We start from the raw sequence: 25,538 nt of genomic DNA, 5'->3' as shown, positions 1-25,538 counted from the left end.
GTAATCACAAAGAGCTAACATCTGTCACCATTATCTTGTATTTAATAAAAATATTCAGTAATAGATTGCGTTGATACTCACTGGGAATTAATGCACAACAAATCAAAGAGGATATAGGTATATATGTAAGTCCTAAATATTCAAAAGTCAGAGAAGACAAATATATACAAAACTACAATGAAATTTTCTATAAGGCAGGATGCCTTCCAAGATGGAAAAACAGAGACTGTATTTATCCTCCTGCCTTAAACAGCTAGAAAATTAGATAAAATATATAAAGCAATGACTTTCAGACAATGGACACATTTCAGGACACATATCATCAAGAAAAACACCAAATGAAGTAATAAGCCCCACTGTCTGTGGAAGCACGACGCCAAAACACAGGGAGGGGAAAGGCAGTAACCAATCAAAGCCTAATGGTTTCAGGGAGTTAAAGGAAAAGAATCCAGAGTTAGGGGAGATAACAAGACAGCTAGAATTTGCAGGGTGAATGAAGAGAAGAAAGCTGTGAGAAAGAGCTTCAAAGATCTGAAGACAGATTGCCTTCAAGGTTTTAGCTGAGTAATTATCTGTATACGTATGTGAAAAAAACTACTGAATTAAAAAAAAAAAAACTACTAAACCTAAAAAGCCTCTACAAGAACTCACGTTGCAGTCAACAGGAGTAGGACAGTTTTAACACAAGGAGTATTGAATAGAATTTAGAAGCTAATAAATGCAATAAAACCAAATAAGCTTTAGACTAAGGATGTTCTGGACTAGCACTAACAAAGTTAAAACCAGCCTCAAAAGATGAAACTACTTCCAACTGCCGTAATTGTAACCCAGAACAAACCCCAACAATATTTAAAATAATACAACACACTCCCAGCATTAAATAATATAAAATTTAATGTCTGGCATCCAACCAAAAATTACCAGTCATGCATAGAAGCAGGAAATATATCCCCAAACTAAGTGAAATATAAGAGACCAGCAGTGATAACAAGTGATACAATTAGTAGACAAAGAGATTAAACCAGACACTGTAAATACATCCCATACTTCAAGAAGATAAAGAAAACTATGAATACAGTAAGAGAAATACAAGGGCATGGAAAACACAGAAGTTGGCAATGCAAAGGAATTTATGGTGACAGAAAACGTTTACATCTTGCTTGTGGTGGTTACAGGACTCTCTCTACACATTTTCTAAAATACGACCAGAATGAAAAAGACACAACCAAAAAAAGTGAGAGCTTGCAAAACTGGTGAAATCTAAGGTAGACTTGTAGCCTAATTATACTGTGTTAATTTCTGGTTTCAATAATGCACTAAAGTTATATAAGATGACACCACTGGAAGACAGGTGATGGTCGTATGGGATTTCTCTGTACTATTTTTGCACCTTCTTATATGTTAATAATTATTTGAAAGTTAAAAAGATTTTTTAAGAGGCTCAAACTGATCCTCTAGAAATAAAAATTCAGTATCTGTAATTAAACATGCACTGGGTAAGATTAACGGCAGTCTTTTCTAAACTTTAAAGTTTAATGAATTGGGACACCCGGGTGGCTCAGCTGTTGAGCATCTGCCTTCGGCTCAGGGTGTGATTCTGGGGTCCTGGGATTGAGTCCCACATTGCGCTGCCTGCGTGGAGCCTGCTTCTCCCTCTGCCTGTGTTGTGTGTCTGCCTCTCTCTCTCTCTCTCTCTCTCTCTCTCTCTCTCTCTCTCTGAGTCTCTCATGAATAAATAGAATCTTAAAAAAAATAAAGTTTAATGAATTGAAACCACAGCTAGCAATCAAAAAAAAAAAATCTAAAGTTAAACACAGTGAGAAAAAAAAGGAACTGTGGGACAATGAAATGTTAGACAATATCAAGTTAGTGAACTATTGGGCAATATCAAGCAGCCCAACATTAATGTTAAGTAGTGTCCCAGAAAGAGTGAAAGAGAGGAAAGGATAGAAAACAAAGGCCGCATTTTTCCTAAATCTGATGAAAGCTATACTCATAGATTCAAGAACTTCAACAACCTCCAAAAAGAACAACAAACCCCTCACGTTTTAAAAGTCAAGTTGCTGAGAAACAGTGGAAGAGAAATCGTAAAGCAGAGGGAAAGTACATACACACAGAGAGAGAAAAAAGAAACACAAGGGAATAACCGATGCAACACAATTAGCACCAATGCAAAGCAGGGAAGAGTGGGTCAACATTTTTAACTACAGAAAGAAAAAAACATCTATCAACTAAGAATTCCAAATCCAGCTAAAATACCCTTCAAAAATGAAGACAAATACAGCCACTTTGGAAGAGTTTGGCAGTTTCTTATAAGTTAAACATAGACTTACCATGCAACCCAGCAACTGTGACCCTGGGTATTTACCAAAGTGGACTAAAAACTTATTTTTATGTGAAAATCTGTTCATGAATGTTCTTACCAATGAAGACGTCCTTTCAATAGATGAATGGACAAAATGGTATATCTGTACAATAAAATTCCACTCAACAATAAAAAAGAACAAGCTATTAATTTAATTCATGTAACACAAATCTAAATGTATTTGCTAAAGGAAATAATACAAACCAAGAAGACTATATTACATGTTTCCATTCATATGACATTCTGGAAAGGCAAAACTACAAGGACAGAAAATAGATTGGTGTTTTGTAGCAGATAAGAAAGGGGAGGGAGAAGTGAATGACTACAAAGGGGGACACACAGGGAAACTTTTAAAGAGATGGAACTATTCCATATAGCACTGAAGTAGTAGATACATGATGCTATGCATGTGTTAGAATTCACAGAACTTCACAACATAAAGAGTGAACTTGAATGTATGCAAATCTTAAAAATAAACTGGGAGGTTAGAAATGCAGACCTGAAAAAAAGACTAATAGTATTATAAATGTATGCTATGGCCACACTAAAGAGAAATGTGCTGACCTAAGGAACTCTGGAAAATGATGCTTTGACTGCTAACTGTAAGGGAGAAAAAGAACATTCTACATAAATAATGTATTCTATTGGTAAAGTGATTCATCACAGAGCTATGGGTTAATAATTCTGAAACTGCTATGCATGAATACTGCAGATAAACATGAAGTAAAATAGACGGGTTGGTGGGAACCACGTTTCTCACTATTAGAATAAACTATGCAGTACTAGAGTCAGAAACATCTCTATCCTACGTTTGTTCTCAATTATAAAATATATTTTAAATACAGTAATTGTTCAGATTGTTACAGAATAGATCATTTCACCGGTATGTTATAGGTCATATGAAAAAAAATTAAAAGTTGATAAAAAGCCAGGTGATTAACAGGTATGTCAAATTTTTAAAACATAAACTTGATAAAAGGGTATTTAAAAGATTTTTTAACAATGTAAAACCTAATTTTTAAAAGGCTCCAAATTTTACTGAAAATTTGCAACTAAGTTGAATAAGTTTATCTCTAATCTTTTTAGCAGACTGGTAATAGAATTAAATGTCAGGAATGCACAGTAATCTCTGTAACACATCTGTATCACTAATGTCTACTCACATGCAAAAACTCTCAAACTCAAGACACTTTTAGAATAAATTATTAGATACATCAGTATAAATGCTAAAGGATAAACATTTTACATCTCCCTTTTCTGTGCTAGAAACCCTTAAAATAGTTAGTCATGCAATCTCTTAAAATCTGACAAGAAGCAACTAACGGGGAAAATAAAAATCAAATCTTAGTATGAGAAAAAAAACAAGTAGGCTATTCATTCTGGGTGTTTCCCTAAATCAGAGCCAAATAAAAATAAAGCATGTAATATCCAGAATAAATGATAGCTAAACCGCAATTTTTCTCTCAAAAAAATTTCTCAAAACAAGAAATCACTGATCATGAGTAAAATCCCTAGAATATATTTTATCAGAGAGTGAAAAGTTACCAGCTTTATTCTCTGTGTTCTATTAAACTTAGGATATGAAATCATCCTATCCTGTTCTTAAATGGAACAAGAGCCAGAAAATTTAAATTCTAGTATTAGCTTAATCAATTTCTCCTCTCTGGCCTCAAGTACCTAAGGAGTTCAGGAATTGCACCTAAAACAACTCAACTTTTCAACTATCATGTGAATTTGGTCAGGTTAAGATGGTTAAACCAGTTGGACAGGCTTAGTTTGTCTGTTTGTTTGTTTATTTAGGGAGACATTATATTCCAGGTTGGCTATTAATTAAAACAGACTGCCAGATGGGACCAATTTCACTGGAGTTCAATAAAAGCTGAAGTACGTACATTTAGCCATTACCCTGAAAACCTTAGGGTTTTTCAAATTAAAGAACTATGTCAAGAAACTTCTTGTAAATAGGTAATTGTACATATAAAATGTTATGAACTTATTTTCTGAACTAATTTTTGGTTCAATTACATGGATAAATGTTTTTAATGTTCTGAGTTGATGACCTGTGGTACATAAAAGAAACAGAGGTAGATAAAACAGAAATAAGTAAAAAAAGAATTTCAGTTTCAGATCAAACTGAGCCTAGGAAAATTGCCACATTACCTAAAAATAGTTTTTCTGAATGTTTTAGTAATACAGGTTTCATGGGTCTATAATTATCATGTAAAATGAAAAGCTGCCTATATTTAAAAAGAAAAGCAAATAAAAGTGAATTAACACTACTCCCTTGAAATCAATCTACTTCCTGGTTGTCGTAATTTCATATTTTGTAAATCAATTTGGTATGTCTTCTATTTTCTGTAGTGGTAACCTTCCTGATGCACTATACTTCTAAATATCTGTGTAGGTTTCTCACATATATGCCAAGGAGGATTCTGGCCACCTGATATGCAGAATTTATTACAAGTAGAAAATCAGTAAATCATCTAAAACACTCAGCATCTCAAGATAAGAATTTTCTACAAGATAAGAATTTTCTACTACCAAGTCCTAAAAGTCCCAAACAAAATAAAATACCATAAAGACAGTCCCATTAAATTTAAATGACTAAAGCTCCATAATTTTTTTTTGAATTTTTAAAATTTTAATACAGTTCAAATCAGTGGGCCAGGTTCATTTCAGCTCCTTCACTGCCAAACCTGGGGGCAGAGACTGCTTGAGTTTCTCTGTCTTCTCTTTGTTTGTGATGACCAAAGTATAAAGATATCGGCTACACTGAACTTTAAACTTCACATTATCCTTATTCTTCTTGATCTTGACGGATTGGGGTCCTTTCACCTGGCCATGAGCAAAATGTCCTTGATTTTCTCGATTTTGCGAGGCATGCCGGGCAGGCCGGCACAGCAAGCAGCAAGAAGGGAGAAGAGAAAAGCAGTTCCTTAATTTTTGAACCGCAAGCTTGGGAATCAAAACCTCCTAATTTATTTTAGGCTTCAATGAAATTTAAGTCCAAACTTAAGACAATCAAGGGCCTTCTAATCTTCCTGCGACCTGAAAACTTACACACATTTGCACAAAAGTTGTTTAACCTCTGAGTGATTCAATTTCTTCACAGGAAGGTAAGATCTATACAATCTAGCTCATGACTATGATCACGTAAGTTTGTAAACCAGCTTTATGATACATAAAACCTCATTGAAGTAACTGTTGTTTGAATTACCTGACCAATCGTATGTGTAAATGGTCAAACTATTAGTACTTACTAATTTTCTGCTGGTTTAGAGCTTAAAAAGTATTACAATTAATGTTTTATATTTCATTAGAATTAGCTAAAAATCCACAAAGGTCTTGAGGATTGAAGTAGCTTTTGCCAAAGCAGTCCCTCTAAAATAAGACCAAGTCATGGGACACCTGGGTGGCACAGTGCATGAGCATCTGCCTTTGGCTCAGGGCGTGACCCCAGAGTCCCAGGATCCCCTGGAGGAGCCTGCTTCTCCCTCTGCCTGTGTCTCTGCCTCTCTGTGTCTCTCATAAATAAATAAAATATTAAAAGAAAAAAAAAAGACCAAGTCATATTAGCCTCACAACCTACTGTGGAACAGACACACTAGTTCTATTAATTCAACAAAGAAACTTGCCGAAGTTATAATCTATAATTAAAACCCCTTAAAATACATAACAACTCTCTACTCTGCCTCGTAGAATGGCTGTAAGGTCATCAGCAATTAAAAATACCATATGTGAACCAGAAATCTAAAGACTGCAACTCTACTATACTAAAAATTTTTATAGGTAATATACATTTCTTCTTAATAATTTATACAAGTTGTTGACTCTAGGGATAATGCGATATCAAAAACTACCAGCTCATATCCACTGCTTAGACCTCCCTAATTCATAGGAACTGATGAGGCTTACTAAATTATCTCCGGAAAAAAAAAAAAAAGGATAACTAAGTGATAAAGGGAAATCATGTGGCTTCTTATAAAAAGTTGCTCCTAAGGGGCGTCTGGGTGGCGCAGTCGGCTGAGCAGGCAGCTCTTGATTTTAGCTTAGTTCATGATCTCAGAGTCCTGGGATACAGCCCCACGCTGGGCTTCCCACTCAGCATGAAGACTCCTTTGAGATTCTCTCTCCCTCTGCCCTCCGTCACTGAGCGCATGCACACGCTCTCGCTCTCTCTCTCTCAAATAAAACATTTTTTGAAAAAAGATAAGGGGCATCTGGGTGGCTCAGTGGTTAAGCATCTTCCTTCAGCTCAGGGTGTGACCCTGGGATCCTGGGATTGAATCCCACATCAGGCTCCCCACAGGGAGCCTGCTTCTCCCTCTGCCTGCAACTTTGCCTCTTTCTCTCTGGGTGTCTCATGAATAGTAAATAAAATCTTTAATAAATAAATAAGTTTTAAAAAGTTGCTCTTGACATAAATCTAACAAACCTATTATATATATTTTTAACACTCAAAACATTCTTTTTCCAGTTTTCATAAAAGAAATAAAGCTTTAAAAAGAGCAGAAAATAATTATAGCTGCCCATATAAAAAAAAATAACATAATAGTGAACGCTAACTACATAAACACTTACTTCCCAAACCTTTCAAAGTTTAGTTTTTATACAAAAGAGGCAAATAGTACACTATCTTTTTGTGTGATGGGCAAGGGAATGGCCGAAGGTGCTCTGCAGAGGCCTGAAACGTGACTGTCAAGGGCACTAACACAGAGGAAGAAAAGAAAAGTGAGTATATTATTGAGAACAGAAATAGGCTAAAAGATTTATACTGTCTTTTATCACAGGATGCAAATAAAATCACCTGGGGATTTTTTTTTTTTAATCCTAATGTCTCCTCCTCCCTTGCCCCTACTTTCATTAATTGAGCAGGAATGTAACCTGGTCATTAGCGCTTTTGAAAGTGCTCCCGATGATTCTAATGTACAGCCAAGGTTACGGTTATCAGGGCTAAGAAGGTACAGAAAAGTGAAATTCAAGTTTTCATCTCAGCATTAAGTACTGAGCAAAAACAAAACACCGTAAATTAAAGGTAGTGTAAGAGAATTATTCATTTCCTTTGCATGCCAACGTGCCCTTTCCTTGCCTCTGACAACTAATGGTAGTCTTAAACATAAATTATTTTTTTAAGATTTTATTTATTTATTCATTAGAGACGCAGAGAGAGGCAGAGACACAGGCAGAGGGAGAAGCAGGCTCCCTGTGGGGAGCCTGATGTGGGGCTTGATCCCAGGACCCCGGGATCACGTCCTGAGCTAAAGGGAGATGGGCAAGCATTGAGCCATCCAGGTGCCCAAACATTAATCTTTACAATATTTTATAAAGATGTCTTTGATTGAAATACACTCATTCTTAAGTTCCAGAGTGGCTAATACAAGAAAGTAGATGCAAACGTCACAATAAAACTTCTTTGTTAGAAGAAATTTCTAACAGTCAGTACAGGTTTCCCTCACTATCTGAAAGATTGTATTATGCTATTTTGATTTTACAAAAGACCTACATTAGTATCTGTTTTTGCTAACTGAAAGAAATCCAAAGAGGATTTTCATTTGTAGGAAAAAGTAATTGTTTCCTTGCTTTATGTTGTTTCACTTAGGTTTCTTAAGAATGCTCTACTTTCAGTAAGCAGGGGAAACCAGTACTTAGGTTTTATTTATTTTTTTAGATTTTATTTGAGAGAGTGAGAACACAACTCGGGGGGGGGGGGGGGAGGGACAAGCAGCACCATCACCAACCCCACCACCACCCCCTACCACTGAGCAGGGTGCTGGAAGAGGGGCTCCATCCCAGGGCCTTGAGATCATGACCTGAGCCAGTCAGACACTTAACTGAGGCACAAAGGCACCCCTTATCTTTAGGATTTAAAAATATGTCCACAATCTTAACATTCCTTCCCAGAAATGTAATATTACCTATCATTTGCCAAGTATTAGCACTGTGTACTAAATACCTTACCTATGTAATTTCCTTCAATCCTTAGAATCCTTACCATAAGGTAAATATTACTATTCCTTTTGTACAGATGAAAAAACAAACTAAGAATAAGGTCAAGCACTAGTAGTAAGTTAACTAGAAGTAACAAGCCCAGAATTTGAGTTCATGTCCAGATGACTTGAATCCATTTCTTAACACTATGCTTTACTAATTCACATTTTTTTTCATGAACAATTATTTTTTGCATGAAACCATTTCAAGAAATGCTAGCAGTCAAATAATACATCTACTCAAAAATCTCACTCTTCTGCTACAATGAAGAAATCAGCAATGGGGAGAAAAGAAACAAATATTACTCAGCTGGAAATTTAAAGTTCAGCAAGAGCCTGATCAGAAAGTACCCACAATACCATTTCAGACAACTTCAGAAGCTAAGCAGGGGGGGGGGGGGGGGGGGGGGAAACCGCGAACAGCTCAACTGTTTTTGTTTAATGTTAAGGCCAGCAGATTATTCTGGTCAATGGAGGTCTTGGTGTCTGTCTCAGCCACAGAAATCAATAAATTCAATATATCTTTATCTTTACACAATTCTTTAGGAAAGAATTCATAAATTCCTTCAGAAATCCACTTTCCATATCTCTATTCGCCACCACCATAGTTCAAGTCACAATTATTTCTTGTCTAACTGGTCTCAGTCTATTTCCTCTAATATAACCATCTACCAACCAATTTGGCCTAAGTATCTCCACATTTTGACATCTAGGAGTCAGATGAGATGGAACAAGCAAGGTAAATGGAAGAGCAGCAGTGAAGGAGATGAAAACCAAAGAGCGTATATAAACATGTTGAAAGTTGACCAAGGAAAGTGGTTCAAGGAAGAGTGTAATGAATTGTTTCAAACTCTGTTGATTAAAAAAATAATGAGTGCCTGTGTAGCTCAGTTGGTTAAGCATCTGCCTTCAGCTCAGGTCGTGCATGATCCCAGGCTTGAGAGCAAGCCTTGTGTTGGGCTCTCTGCTCAGCGGGGAGCCACCTTCTCTCCCTGCTTGTGCGTGCCCACACTCATTCTGTCAAATAAATAAACTTTTTAAATCTTGGGGGAAAAAAAAAGTAGTTAATCTTTGGATAACATGAAAGTCAATGGAAAAATTATTCTGACAAGAATAATTTTGGTGGAATGGTAGAAATAAAAGCACTGACTGAATCAGGTTCATAAAAAGATAGAAAAAAATTGGTAACAAAATATAGACATCCTTTTCAAGGCAGTTTTGCCATAAAAGTGAGGAGGGAAATGGGAAATACCTTAAGGAAAACGTGGAGGCCAGAGAATCCTTTCATAAGATAGGAAAACTTACAGTATCAAGGGTAAAGCTGATGACACAAAATAGAGGGAGAGGTATTACTAGAATGAGGAGTAAGTATGGAGGGTATGTGTAAGAGATACTGGTCTCAGACAGGCAAAAAGACTTATGAGTACCATCAGAGTGAAGATAGTAAATGGGTACAGATTCAGGTATGTGGATAGAGCTTTCCCTGAGTACGGAATTTCTCATCTGATTGCTTGTTTTCCATTTTTTAAAATAAAATAAGAAGTAAGGTCATCAATTCAGAGTGAGGATATAAAACGAAGTATTAGAAATTTGAGGAGGGAAAAAAAGGTATGAAACAGTGGTCTAAGAAAGTAAGAGAGTGAAGAAATCAGAGGAAACACTGCAGAGCAGAACTGCCAAGCAGCACCCATGAGCCCACCGAAGTTGGTATTCATCGCTCCGCACTTCTCCAGCCACATGCAACTGCAGGGAGTGCAGGCCAATGGTTGGCAGAGGTTGATTTAACCGAAGCTAGTGAGTACAATGAAACATGAGAAAGGAAAGGAGATTAAGGGTATAGGCAAAATAGGGATAATGACAGATAAGAAAAGAAGTGAGGACGTATCTTATCATTTGCCTAAATTCTAGCCATACTGACTTTCTTTTTTGACTCTCAAACACACCAAATCAGTTCTCATCTCAGGGCCTTTACTTCTGTTGCTCCTTTTCTTTCTTTTTTTAAAGATTTTATTTACTTATTCATGACAGGCAGAGAGTAAGAGGCAGACACACAGGCACAGAGAAGCAGGTTAGCCCGATATGGGACTCAATCCCGGGACTCCAGGATCACACCCTGGGCCAAAGTTAACTGCTCAACCGCTGAGCCACCCAGCTGTCCCCTGCTGCTCTTTTTCAATGATCTTCTCAACACTCATATTTCTGCTTAACTATATCTTTCCTCAGAAAGGTCTTCCCTCTCTGAACATTCACTATCTGAATTTTGTTCTTATGTGTTTACTGTCTATATTTACCCCTTAGAATGTAAGGTCTTTAAACAGAGAAATCTTGTTTATTTTGCTTACCATTTAAATACCTAAAATAGTGTCACATAACAGATACACTTTATTGAATAAATGAGACAAAAATATACTAAATTCTTCATTAAATTTAATTTATGAAAACACTATTTTCCTAAAAAGAACTGCAGTAAAATTAGCATCTTGCCTGATAAGAACATCAGTAATCACAGGTTAATTTTAAAGTTGGCTGTTGCAGATTCCACTCAAAAACTACATACTTTTCAAATATAATGCACATTTATTTCCCCTTGATATTTTCATACAAGACTACTAGGCCTTTTATTTGAGTTTAGGATTACTAATTAGGTTATCACATGATCTTTTCCCATAAACCACATCTATAATGCATGTCTTAAGATTTCCAGTTTTAATCTAAAGTTGAACATGATCTTAGAGATATTTAAATAATAATCTTTCTGAATTTTTATAAATATTTTCCAGTTTTGGGTTTTTTTTTTAAATAATTGTTTCACCATTTAATTTGTTAAGGACATCAGTCACAAACACATTTTGCATATGAAAGATTTGATATATAACAAACAGCCTTTGAGAGGAGGACAGCTTAAAAAAAAAAACCCTATAAAACTGAGAGGACTTATGTTTCCAGGAGAGAAATTAATATTATCACTTTGAAACATAATTCAGTATTACAACTGTTGAAGATCCTTGATACTACTAATAATCATACTCCTCTAACTTCCTTCCAAAAATAATTACTGAGTTCTACCACATTCCAGGTAGGAAACAAACGGTAATAGTAAAAAAAAGAATTCAATGAGAAACACCTATGAGGGACACAAAACTAGAGAATTTCTGTAATAAAAACTCTATTTGTAAACATCCTGGGGTCAGAAGCCATGTTTCCAAATTATTGTCCATGGAATTATAATGTAATGAATAACAGAAAGTTACAAATGGCAATTAATATTCATGTCTTAATAACATTCCTTCACTCTTCACTAAAAAGTGTCCTTAACATGTATTAAACATAATTTAATGTTTACCTAACATAGTAAACAGTAACTTAAATGTCTTGATGGCCTGATTGTGGCAGGAGTACTTAACCTGGGTCTAAAATCCCCACTCTGTTGAGGAAATGCAGAGGGTGCGTGAGCTTGAATAAGAAAAAAAATTACATCTTTATTTTATTAACCTCTGATTGAAATTTAGTATTTCCTTAATTAAAAATGTAAGCGATAAGCTGTAACAGTATTAGTTATACCTGTGACTTTGTTACCACTAGAGACCACAGATACTTTTCTATTACTTTAGTTGCTTCAAATTTCAAATTATCATTTATGCTCACTACTAGCTTAAAAATTGTACATCGCTGGACTTTGATATGTGCATTACAAAATGCACTTGATGTTAAAAAAAATATTCTAATACATAATTACATTCCTCATAAGCATAAATACCAGGAGCATATTTAGTTGAACTCTCTTGTTTCAGAGATAAAGAAATTGTGGCCTGGTGGGACTTAAATACCTACTTCAAGGTCACATACACAGCTATTTAGTGACAGAGCCAGAGAAAACATAATCTAGGTTTTCTGGTTCACAAACTAACGCTAAACCAACTTTGATGTGACTGGGTCATAAGAAAGCAAGGAGGGAAAAGACAACTCTGCAAATACATGTCAAAATTATTAGGAAAGATGAATTATACAGGAAGAAGAATGGTTTGAAAATGAAAATGATTCACTGAAGGATTAAAGTGCTTTAAGATATATTCTAGGAGCTCCTGTCTGGCTCAGTCAGAAGAGTATGCAACTCTTGATTTTGGGATTATAAATTCAAACTCCATATTGGGTGTAGAGATTACTTAAAAATAAAATCTTAAATAAAAAGAAAAACAAATTCCACAGCATGGCATGCCAATGCAAATGTTGAATAAACTGGTCAGGAAACAAATGGGTAAGGCTCTCCTTGCATATTGAAAGCATAGAAATATTCTGAATATCTGAATATCCTAAACATTATTAAAATAGATTGTATTTCCCATTTTTCCTGAAACAGAACCTTCTCAGTTTTCCCACTTTATACAGAGAAATGGGTAGAGTAAAAATTTTACTTCCTTCCAGATGTACAATAAGAATTACAACAGCATAAGCACAATATTGATATTTACTATCAAATTAAAGTCGGAATCACTGTCAAAGAAAGTAGGAACTATGGCAAATGAGGAAAATCTGTGAACTGCCTAAAGGTAGTTGCTACTGCTCAACTCTAGCTAAATACTAAAATACTGAACTGTCAGCCCAGAATTCCATCTAGAGCTGGAACAAAAGTATCCTTCAAAAATGAAAATGAAATAAATATATGTTCAGATTAAAGAAAACTAAGATAATTCATCATAAGCAGACCTGATTTGAAGAAAGGAATTTTATTTGGACAAAGAGAAACAATGCCAAAATTTCATGAACAAAAATGGCAAGTATGTGGATATGTAGATAGACCAGGAGCCGGCAAATTTTTTCTGTAAGGGGCCAGCCAGAGCAAATATTTTAGGTTTTGCAGGCCAAATGGTCTCTATTCTGCACTGTAGAACAAGAAAAACCATAGACAATACATAAACTAACAGGTGTGGCTGTATTCCAATAAAATTTACAGAAGCAGGTGGCAAGCTGGATTTGGCCTGCAGTAACAACTTGCCAATCTCTCCAACGGACTATGTTTTTCTTCTTATATTCTTTAAAATATGCGAGATAATTGAAGGCAAAATTTATAGCACCATCTGAAGGGATATTTGAACCATGTGGATATAATGCAACAACTACAACACAAAGGAGGGTGACAAAAGGAAAGAATCTTATCACATGGTGACAAGATTTCCAAGTAGTAAGATATAAACTTTTAAGTACAGCCTTTGTAGTTGCAATCAAGTTAAGAAGAGGCCATATTAGATTTGAGTGGGCCCAAATCTGATGACTGGTATTTTTACAAGGAGGGAGACACAGAGATGTACACAGAGCAAAAACGCCTAAGTGAAGATGAAGCAAAAATTGGAGTGATACACTTACAAGCCTAAGAATACCTACAGTTGGTGACAATCACCAGAAGCTAGCTACAAGAGCAAGCAAGCAAAGGATTCTTCCCTAAAGCCTACCAACACGTGACCCTGCTGATGCCTCAATTTCAAACTTCTAACCTCCAAAATCAACACACAAATATGAATTACATCTACTGGGGGGAAAAAACTAAATTCACAGTTAAAATACTCCAGAACCAGGTAGTTTGACCAATGACTTCTACCAAACATTTAAACAATACTAGTTCAAGACAAGATCTTTCAGAAAACAGAACATGAGGGATTACTTCCAAAGTCATTTTTATGAGGCTAACATCATATTGATACCAAAATCAAAGATAATTCAGGAAAAGCCTTAAGAAACCTGAACACAGACACAAAAATCCCCAACAAAGTATTAGCAAATTTAACAAAATACCCAATTATTAATAAGCAATGAACAAGGGAAGCTTATTCTGAGAATATACTTGCTCTCCTTTCTTCTCTCAGTTTCCTTGACATGAAATCACATGAAGGAATAACAATATACCGTTGGGTTTGAAAAAAACATGCCTACATGATGTGTAAAACACCAACAGCACAAAAAGGGTGAAGAGAAATTAAACCTACACAGAAATAAGATTTCTACATTTCACTGTAATTAAGTTAATGTAAGTGTGAAATAGACTCTGGCACAGTAAGATGCATATTGGTAAGCCCCAGTGAAACAACTAAGAAAATACAAAAGAACATAGTGAAAGCACCATTAAAGGCATTAAAAGCTTACACTGGGGACGACACCTGATGCAAAATAAAGTAAAGAAGAAATCAAAAAACCCACAGAAACATACAAGAAAAGAAAGCAAGATGGCAGCCTCGTCACACAACATCAAAAACAACATTAAATACAAATAATTACACAATCCAACAAAAAGCACTGCCAAATTTCATTGTCAGATTGCAACAAATCAGAACAAAAAAAATCTACATGCTATCTACAGAAGACACACTTTACATTTAAAAATGCAAATAGGGGATCCCTGGGTGGCTCAGCGGTTTGGCGCCTGCCTTTGGCCCGGGGCGCGATCCTGGAGTCCCAGGATCGAGTCCCACGTCAGGCTCCTGGCATGGAGCCTGCTTCTCCCTCCTCCTTTGTCTCTGCCTCTCTGTCTATCATACATACAATACAATACAATACAATGCAATACAATACAATACAATAAATCTTTAAAAAACGCAAATAAATTGAGGTGCACTTGGGTGACTCAATCTAAGCATCTGACTCTTGGTTTTGGCTCAAATCATGATCTCCCTATTGGAAGATCAAGCCCCATGTCAGACTCCCTGATCAGCAGGGAGTCTCCTTCCCCTCTGCACCCCCCCCCCCCCCCGGTGTGTGTGCTCTCAAATAAATAAATCTTAAAAAAGATTAAACTAAAATATAAAAATGCAAATAAATTGCAACTAAAAGGATGGGAATGATAAATCATGAAATTTTTCTACAGCTGATGTGAAAGAAATGGCTGCCTATGTTCTTCTAGGACTTTTGTGATTTCAGATCTCATATTAAGGGCTTTAATAAATTTTGAATTTATTTTGTATATGGTACAAGAAAGTGTTTCAGTTTCTTTCTTTTACACATATCTATCACATATCTATCCAATTGCCCTAACACCATTTGTTGAAGAAACTATCTTTTCCCCATTGCATATTCTTGCCTCTTTTGTTGTAGATCAATTGACTATGTAAGTGTGGGTTTAATTCTGGGCTTTTCTAGTCTGTTCCATTGATCTATGTGTCTATTTTGATTACTACACATCTATAGTATGTCTTGAAATCCGGGATTATCATACCTCCAGCTTTGTTCTTCTTTCTCAAGACTGCTTTAGTTATATGGCTCTTTTGTGGTTCCATACAAATTTTAGATTTATTCTAGTTCTGTGGAAAATGTTCACATTTTCATAGACTGTATTAAATCTACAGATTGTTTTGAGTAGTACAGACATTTTAACAATATCAATTCTTCCAATCCATGAGCATGAAATATCTTTCCATTTATTTGTGGCATCTTCAATTTTACTTTCATCAACATTTTTCTACTGTTCAGAATACAGGTCATTAAGACCTTTGGTTAAGTTTATTCAGAGACATTTCATTATTTCTGATGCAACTGTAAATGGGATTGTTTTATAATTTCTCTTTTTCCCAGATTTCCATATATTAATTTTGTGTCCCATAACTTTACTGAAATCATTTATCAGGTTCTAGCAGTCTTCTGGTAGAGTTTTGAAGGTTTTCCATTTACAATATCATGTCATCTGCAAATAGTTAACTTTTACGTCTTTCTTACTGATTTAGATGCCTTTTATCCCTTTTTCTTGTCTGACTGCTGTGGCTAGGACTTTTAGCACTATGTTGAAAAAAGTGGTGAGAGTGGACATCCTCATCTTTCACTTATTTCTCCTCCAATCTTTACAATTTCCTTCCTTCTACTTGCTGTGGGCTTTATTCTTTTTCTAGCTACCTTAGGTATGAGATTGGGTTGTTAGAGATTTTTCTTGTTTCTTCAGAAAGGCCTGTATTACTATATTCTTCCCTCTTAGTACAGCTTTTGCTGCATCCCAAAGATTTTGGGCCATTTTGTTTTCATTTTCATTTGTCTCCATTTATTTTTTTTATTTCCTTTTTGATTTTTTGGCTGACTTATTCATTCTTCAGGAACTCATTAATTAGTCTCTATGTATTTTCATTCTTTCCAGTTTTTTCTTTTTTTTTTTTTTCCAGCTCTTTCATGTGATTTATTTCTAGTTTCATACCATTCTGGATAGAAAAGATCCATATTATGATTTCAATCTTTTTTAACTCATGGACACTTGTTTTGTGGCCTAACATGATCTATTCTGGAGAATGTTCCCTGTGTACTTGAACGTATATTCCACTGTTTCAGATGAAATGTACTGAATATATCTGTTAGGTCCATCTGGTCTAAGATATCATTCAAAGCCAGTTTTCTTGTTGACTTTCTGTCTAGATGATCTATCCACTGATATAAGTAGGGTGCTGAAGTCCCCTACTTATTATTGCATTACTATTAATTTCTTCCTTTATGTCTCTTAATGCTTGCTTTATGTATTTAAGTACTCCCATGTTGAGTAAACAGATATTTATAATTGTTATATCCTCCTGTTGGACCATCCCTTTTATCATTATGTAGTGTCCTTCTTTGTTTCTTATCATAGCCTTTGCTTTAAAGTCTATTTTGTCTGACATTAGTAGTGCCACCCCAGCTTTCCTTCCACTTCCATTCACACAGTAAATGATTTTTCCTCCCTTTACATTCAAACTGCCTTTTCCTTCAGGTCTGAACTGGGAGTCCCCTATAAGCAGCATATGGATGGGTCCTGCTTTTTTAATCTACTCAGTCACCCAATGTCTTTTGACTGGAACATTTAGTCCTTTTACATTTAAAGGAATTATTGATAGACAGGTATTCATGGTCATTTCATTTGTTTTACAGTTACTTTGTAGCTCTTCTCTGTTCCTTTCTTTTTCTCTTGCTCTCTTTCTTGTGATTAAAAACATTTTTCTAGATACCTCTCCTCAGGTAAGGAAAATAAAGGCAGAATTATACTACTGGGCCTACACCACAGTAAAAAAAACTTTCACATACCAAAGGAAATCATCAACAAAACAAAAAGGCAACCCACCAAATGGGAGAAGATATTTGCAAATAATATATCTGATAAGGGAGTTAATACCCAAAATATGTAAGAAACTGTTCCAACTCAACACTATAAAACCACAAATAATCTAACTAAAAATTGGGCAGAGAACCTGAATAATCCTTTTTTCCAAAGACATACGATGGCCAACAGATACATGAAAAGATGCTCAACATCACTAGTCAGAGAAATGCAAATCAAAATAACAATTGAGATCACTGTATATCACCTCACACCTGTCATGATGGTTAAAATAAAAAACACAGTAACAAGTATTGGAGAGGATGTGAAAAAGGAACTCTAATGCACTGTTGGTAGAAATCCAAGTGCAGCCACAGTGGAAAACAGTACGGACATTTCTCTAAAAGTTAAAAAATTTATTACCATATGATTCAATAATTCCACTAGTATTTACCCAAAGAAAACAAAAACAGTAATTCAAAAGGATATATGCACCCCTATATTTACTACAGCATTATTTACAATAGCCAAGATCTGAAAGTAACCCAAGTGTCCACCAAGACATGAATGGCTAAAGATGTAAACTATATACATACAACAGAATATTACTCAGCTATAAAAAAGAACATCTTGCCATTTGCAACAACATGGATGGATCTAGAAAGTGTAATGCTAAATGAAATAAGTCCAAGAAAGACAAACACCATATGACTTCACTTGTGGAATTTAAGAAACAAATGAACAAAGAGAAAAAGAGACAACCCCAGACTCTTAAATACAAACAACAAACTGGTGGAAGAATGGATGAAATAGATAAAGGGGATTAAGAGAACACTTAATGAGCACCGAATAATCTGTAATATGTAATCTGTAATAATATGTAATCTGTAATATGAATATGTATTTGTGTCTTCAACAACTCCTTTTCTATCATTATAGACCAACAAGATTTGCAGGGCTTTAAGGGATTTTAAAAAGACTTCTAGTTCATTCTGTTACCACATCTGAGTCTGCACGAAAGGATTCTCTAAAAATGACTCTTCATTAAGCAATAACAGAAAAAACTTTTCTAGAATTCCCTAATTAAACAATCTAGACAACATGGTTACCATCAAAAAATTCTTACTTCTATGTATCTAAAAGACGTATCTTCTTTATTATTCCATGAAAGAAAATATTATTACATTTTACACCTCTAAAGTTACTTTAATGGTATTCATCAGGTGTTGCCCAAAATATGATGCAGAGTAAACAATTCCAAAACTCAGAGACATAGCAAAAGTATTAGTTTCTTGCTTTGGCATTTGTGGAATGTTAGACTAACCTCAGCTAGGCTGGCATCAAGCTGTTAAGATGGACATGGGCTACTTCACTTGTCTCTCATTCTCTTCAAATCAGTGGTTTCCTAATGGTCTTCTGTTGGGGAAAAGCAAGAGCACAAAGAACAAGCCCACCTCCATTGATGCACTTAAAGTCTATGCTCACTCTGTGGGTGAACTGTTTTTTGTTTTTAGTCTAAATAATAAGACTTTTTTTGGAGTGAGAGAGCACACAAATAGACATGCACACAAACACACATGCAGGAGCAGGGTGGTAGGAAGGACAGAGGGAGAAAAACAATCTTAAGCAGACTCATTGAGCATGGAGCCTGACATGGGGCTCACACAAACCCTGATTATTATCTGAGCTGAAATCAAGAGTCAGACACTTAAACAACTGAGCCACCCAGGTGCCCCAAGATTTATTTTAAATGAAAAAATAAAATAAATCCTATGTTCACCTGCAATCTAGTAACGTTCCCTTTGGCCAAAGCAAATTTCATGTCCAAACCTAACATCAATGGAGCCAAAAAAATAAACTCTACCTCTCATTGTAAGAACCATACTCAAAAGGCAAAAGGTATGGAATGGAAGATAAGTGGAAAAATAATGTGATCAACCTACTCTTTCTCTTTAAATGAAAGTAGCAATCCATAACCCTCTTGGGAAACTTAGAAGAACCCACAGAATCTGATACATCTTCTGAATTTGAATGTTAGCTCTTCCAATGACTAGCTGGGAAAATTCTGGGAGAGTATTCATCTTTTTCAGGCCCAGATCCCACAGAATCTGATACATCTTCTGAATTTGTATGTTAGCTCTTCCAATGACTAGCTGGGAAAATTCTGGGAGAGTATTGATCTTTTTCAGGCCCAGATCCTGAATCTGTACAAGAAGAGTAAGTAACTTCTTATGGCTGTTGGGATAACTAATTCATAGAGTACGTGTATAAAGCTGAGCATAATGTGCTATCCATAGTAAAATGTGCTCAGTAAACAGTAGCTTTCAATACTGGGTCATTCAACATGTGTTAAGAAAAAATCTATTATGAAATAGCAATCACATGAATTCTGGAGTAGCTCTACTAAGATCACACAAAGTAGACTTAAAACACTTTGAGAGATAAACAGAAACATTTTTCCTATCATAAATGGGTCAATCATCAAGAAAATATAATTATAAACATAGGAGTCTAACAGAAACCCAAATAAATGAAGCAAAAACTGAAAGAACAGAAAGGAAGTAGTCAATTCAACAACAGTGGTTGGGAGACTTTAATATCCCACTTTCAATAATAGATGAAGCAAGATAACAAGCCAATAAGAGACTTGAATACTAATATAAAAACTAGATCTAACAAATACATCTGTAACACATAACAACAACAAAATATATGTTCTTTTCAAGTACTAATGAAACATTCTCCAGGATAACCATATGCCAGATAGAAAACCTCAACAGATTTTAAAAGACTGAAATTATGTAAGGACATGTAAGACATGTAAGACATGTCCTCCAACCAAAACGTAGTAACACTAGAAATAATGACAAAATGAAATGGGAAATTTACAAACCTGTGGAAATTAAACAATACTTCTAAATAAACAGTGGATATAGAACCACAAGGAAAGTTAGACAATCTTTTAGGAAAAATGAAAACAAAAATAAGAGACACCAAATTCATGGAGTGCAGTGAAAGCAATTAAGGGGAAATTTATAGTTGTAAATATACAAAGAACTCTTACAACTCACTAATAAGAAGACAAACTAAAAACAGATATAGGTTCGGGATCTGGTAAGATATTTCTTCAAAGATATACATGTAACCATGTACACTCAAAAATGTAAATGTCATTAGTCATCAGGATAATGTAAATGAAAACCACAAAAGAGATCATACTCAGTAGGATGGCTATAATAAGAAAGATAAAACAGTAACAGTTGGCCAGGATCTAGAGAAATTGAAACTTTCATACTCTGCTGGTGGAGGTATAAAATGGTAGGGCTGCCCTGGACAAGATTGTGCAATTCAAGAGGTTAATACCACCATATGACCAAACAATTCCACTATGTATGTAACCCAAGGGAAAAGGATATATACAGCCACACAAAAACTTGTACAGTAAAGCTCTCAGCAACATATTCAAAATACCAGAGTAGAAACAACCCAAATGTCCATCAACTGATATATGCATAAATAAAATGTGGTATAATCACACATGGAATATTAATATTCTTCAGCAATAAAAGGAATAAAATACAGATAAATGCTTCCACCTGTACAATCTTTGCAAACGTTATGCCAAGTCAAAGATGCCAGTCAACAAAGAGCATGTATTCCATTTACACAAAATGTTCAAGACAGGCAAATGTATACAGACAGAAAGTAGATCTATGGTTGCTATAAGGCTGGATGAGGGTGGGGGTTGAAAGGAAATGAAGAGGGCCAACTAAAAAGTGTAAGATTTCTTTCTGGGTTGATAAAAATGTTCTAAAACTGATTGTGGTTAACAGTCTGAATATACTAAGAACCACTGAATTTCACATCTTAAATGGGTGAGTTAACGTATAGTATGTGAATTATAACTCAATAAAACTGTTCTACTAAGGAGTGTCAATCAATACTCTCTACCATATTAATAGGCAAAAGAACCAAATGATCATACCAACTGACAGAAAAATTATTTGGCAACATTCCTGCATCAAGAAAACTTTCTGTGAACCAAGAACAGAACAGAATTTCCTTAACTTGACAAGCTTACATCTATCATTATACTTAATGGTGAAAAACTGAACTCTCGTATTTTAAGACTGTAAATCAAGGATGACCCACGCAGTGTGACAATGCAAGAAAACAGAAACAAAAGGCATTGATTGTAAAGACAAATAAGAAATCTTCCTTATTTGAAGATGATATAGATTGCCTGAGTAACATGCAGAACAATGTACAAAAAAAGTTCCTACTATGTGAGAACTGCAAGGTCATAAACAAAATCAACATATGAAAAAAAAATTCTACTTCTATATTCTAGTAACAGCTAGTACAGCTCCAAATAATTCCTCTAAAATATGGTATTTAAGTATAAACATGAGATACCTATTTATAATTCTATAAAATTTGTGCTGGATCTGTATACTAAAAACAAGAACAATGACAAGTAAAATAAAAAACTAAATAAATGGGGAGATATATACACCATGTCCAAGAACTAGAAAACCCCCAACTAAGAGATCAACTCTCCCCAAATTTGTTGATTAATACAATGCCAATCAAAATCCCAATAGGATTTTTTTTTTTTTTTTTTAATGAGAAACATTCCCATTAGTCGTTAGGGAAATCCAAATTAAAACTACAGTGAGGGATCCCTGGGTGGCGCAGCGGTTTGGCGCCTGCCTTTGGCCCAGGGCGCGATCCTGGAGACCCGGGATTGAATCCCACGTCGGGCTCCCGGTGCATGGAGCCTGCTTCTCCCTCTGCCTATGTCTCTGCCTCTGCCTCTCTCTCTCTCTCTCTCTCTCTCTCTGTGTGACTATCATAAATAAATAAAAATTAAAAAAAAAAAACTACAGTGAGATCAAACTCACTAGAACATGGCTATATTCACAAAAACACAATAACAATTTTAAGAGAGAAGTGGAAAAATTAGATCCCTCATACCTTGTGGGGGGGGAATGTAACGGGGAATTTAATCACTGTTCTAGGTGGATAAATAGACAAGATACTAAGTAAAAACTAAGGCAGGCAAAGTACCAGCTCTCATGGAATTTTCATCTAGCTAGGAAATAATTAACACAAATGATTTCTGATAGTGGTAAATGCTAAGCCAGACAGAGGGTAATATGACACTACAGTGAAGAATGGAAAAAGGTATAGTACCAGATAAAAGTAATGAGGCATGACCTTTCTGAGATTTCAACTGATATGTCAGTGGAAAGATGAACTGATAATTTGTTTTATATTTATATATAAATGGCTCCCATGTTCAACAAGGACTCAAAAATATTTTCCCCTATTTATAATTTTATTAGATAAAACGACTTTTTTATCTTTATTAAACACATGTAACTACCAATAAGGCATTCTAATCTATAGAAGATGACTGCAGTTACCACTAATTGAAATATTTTTTATGAAAAACCAAGGACAGTAATTTTAATTAGCCTGTTCAGTCTCAAAGTAAATTAAAATTTTTACTTAGGTTTGCATTTCTGAAATAACAAAAAATAACAAATACGCCCCTATCTTCAATGACCCTGTGGGTTCTAAAGCACTCAAGATTAAGAATCACAAGCCTAAATGAAAGTGTTTCCTGTCTATTTGAATGCCTAAAAACTGAATACTAGTGTTTAAGGATCTTAACATTTTTAGACCTTCAAAAGCACAATTTATTATCTAACCCACATTATCACTTACAATCTCATTTTAATATCCCCTTTGAAATTTTTCTACTAAGTTCTATCTTCTTTTTCTTCTACGTTATACGTTCTCAGACTGTGTAATCCTGTCTTCTATTTTCATCTAATAATTTTTCCTACTGAACATGCTGTTGCTACAGCATGTTTGGTTTAGCCAGTTATCAGCAGGACAATAAATCAATTAGACTTAACCCATAAAATTAAAAAAAAAATATTAGCAAACAATAAATTTTTGTAGTGGAAAAAACTACCAAAAGATACCCTTCAAAATTTAGTGACCCTATTCTAATTTTTTTTAAAGTTTTTATTTAAGTAATCTAAAAAACATATTCTCTTCTGCTCCAAGGCTAAATAAAAATATTACTGCATTCAACAAATATACATTTATATAGTACTTAAATACCAACCAATAGGGGCACCTGGGTGGCTCAATGGTTGGTTGAGCGTCTGGCTTTGTCTCCGGTTCTGATCCTGGGGTCCTGGGATCAAGTCCCACATTGAGCTCCCCACAGGGAGCCTGCTTCTCCCTCTGCCCGTCTCTGCCTATCTCTGTGTGTCTCTCATGAATGAATAAATAAAATCTTAAAAAAAAAAAAAAAAGCAATAGCCTGTAGGACTAAAATAAAGCATTAATTTCAAAAGCTCACAAACACTGAGGCATGTCCTAGATACCTAGTAGGCATTAAATCAAAATCTACTAAATGAATGAATGATATGTAGAAAACAACTACTACTACAGAACCTGACTCAAATAAATGTTAGTTTCCTGGCTGTTTTCTCCCCATTAGCATTTTTATATTTGAAATAGTCATCTGCCAATAATGAAGAGTATTACTGCTGTTTATCTTTTATTTCACTAAACCTTTCAATCTATAAAAAACGTTTACAAATTATCTTTAATTATAATTTTAATTAGCAGAAACCTGCAACTTTATGACCTAAAAAGTAATCAAGACCTAAAAGTAATCCATTTCACTAGATGAAACTTCTAATAAGCATAAATGTGTTTCTTCAAACCACTAATGAATCCTAATAAAAAATATAAAACTGCAACTCTATGGGTAGGCACAATTTTCTTAGTAGATAAAGAGCAGACACTGAACACCACTGTGCAGTACATCTGCTTTACTTAGAATAATACTTCAACAATGATAATTATCTTCAACTTAGAAAAGAGGAAATTAAGCTTCAGAAAAGTTACATAACTTGCCTGTAACATATAGGGTGGCAATACAAGGATTCACACCAAGGTCATTTAGCTTTAAACCTTGAATATTTTTCACTATTAAATCATCCCTTTACATAACATATACACATATTTAAATATAGCAGCATGTGTACACAATCTAGAAGAGGTTTTAGCATCTTCATGATAGAAATGCAGCAAAAGTATGGAGGGAGGGATATAACTGTGTGAAATATGCATTCATCCAAAAAACATGTTTTAGGCACCTTTTAGAATAGCACAAAATACTAACCAAAAGAAATAAATGATTGATACATAAAACAACACTGATGAATTAAAAATGTCACAAATGAGCAAAAGATGTCAGACACAAAGAATGCATATAATTCCAATTGTTCAAACCTCTAAAAAAAAAAAAAAAAACCCTAATGTATCGTGACAGAAAACAAATTACAAATTGGCAACCATTGCCTGTGGCCACAAATGAGGACTGCCTAAACAGAACACTTTGGATTAGATGAGAACATTTTTACTTGGACTGTGGTAATGGTTACACGGGTGTATGAATTTGTCAAAACTCACTGTTATAAGGGATACTTAAATGGATGCCTTATGTTATATGTAAGTTTCCTTAACAAAGTCGACTTAAAAATAAGAATGGTAATAAAGCACTTAATGGTACTCATTCCTATAGATGTCAAACTGAACTTGGGTCCTGCCCTAAGAAAAACTGTAATAGGAGATATATGTATTTTTTAAAACTTCCTAAAATATTTAAGTAGCATATTAAATTGCTTAAAAAAACTCAGTATAATAAATGTTTGACAGACATCAGTGGTAATAATAGCAGCATTAGCATTTTTTTTTTTTTAAGATTTTACTTATTTATTCATGAGAGAGAGAGAAGCAAAGACACAGGCAAGGGGAGAAGCAGGCTCCCTGCAGGGAGCCCGACGCGGGACTTGATCCCGGGACCCCAGGGTCAACCGCTGAGCCACCCCAGTGCCCCAGCATTTTGTTCTTAATTGTCCTGTCTTCTTGCTACAAGACTTTAATTCAGCTATCTAAAGTTTCCTAAGTTGCAGTTTTTCTGTAAGAAAAATTTAAATCATACATGAATTTTCAAATATTATACATACATATAATCTACTGATTGCATTACATCTTGCTTCCCAAAGAGCTATAGCTCTATAGATATAAAGCTTTTTTGAAAGTAAACAAAGCATCCACTCAT

General features: G+C 34.9%; 1 protein-coding gene and 1 pseudogene across 23 annotated transcripts in view; both read right to left on the bottom strand.

Moving 5' to 3' along the window:
* The window catches only part of CNOT2 (CCR4-NOT transcription complex subunit 2), a 117,498-nt gene that overhangs the window by 74,731 nt on the left and 17,229 nt on the right, over positions 1 to 25,538 (bottom strand). The window lies entirely within an intron of this gene.
* Positions 456 to 5,279, bottom strand: LOC140595921 (large ribosomal subunit protein eL38 pseudogene; annotated as a pseudogene).

Source organism: Vulpes vulpes, chromosome 16, assembly GCF_048418805.1.
Source record: "Vulpes vulpes isolate BD-2025 chromosome 16, VulVul3, whole genome shotgun sequence".
In the NCBI taxonomy this organism is placed as follows: domain Eukaryota; kingdom Metazoa; phylum Chordata; class Mammalia; order Carnivora; family Canidae; genus Vulpes; species Vulpes vulpes.
The sequence above is the reverse complement of the archived record's forward strand: the minus strand, read 5'-3'. Positions and strand labels throughout refer to the sequence as shown.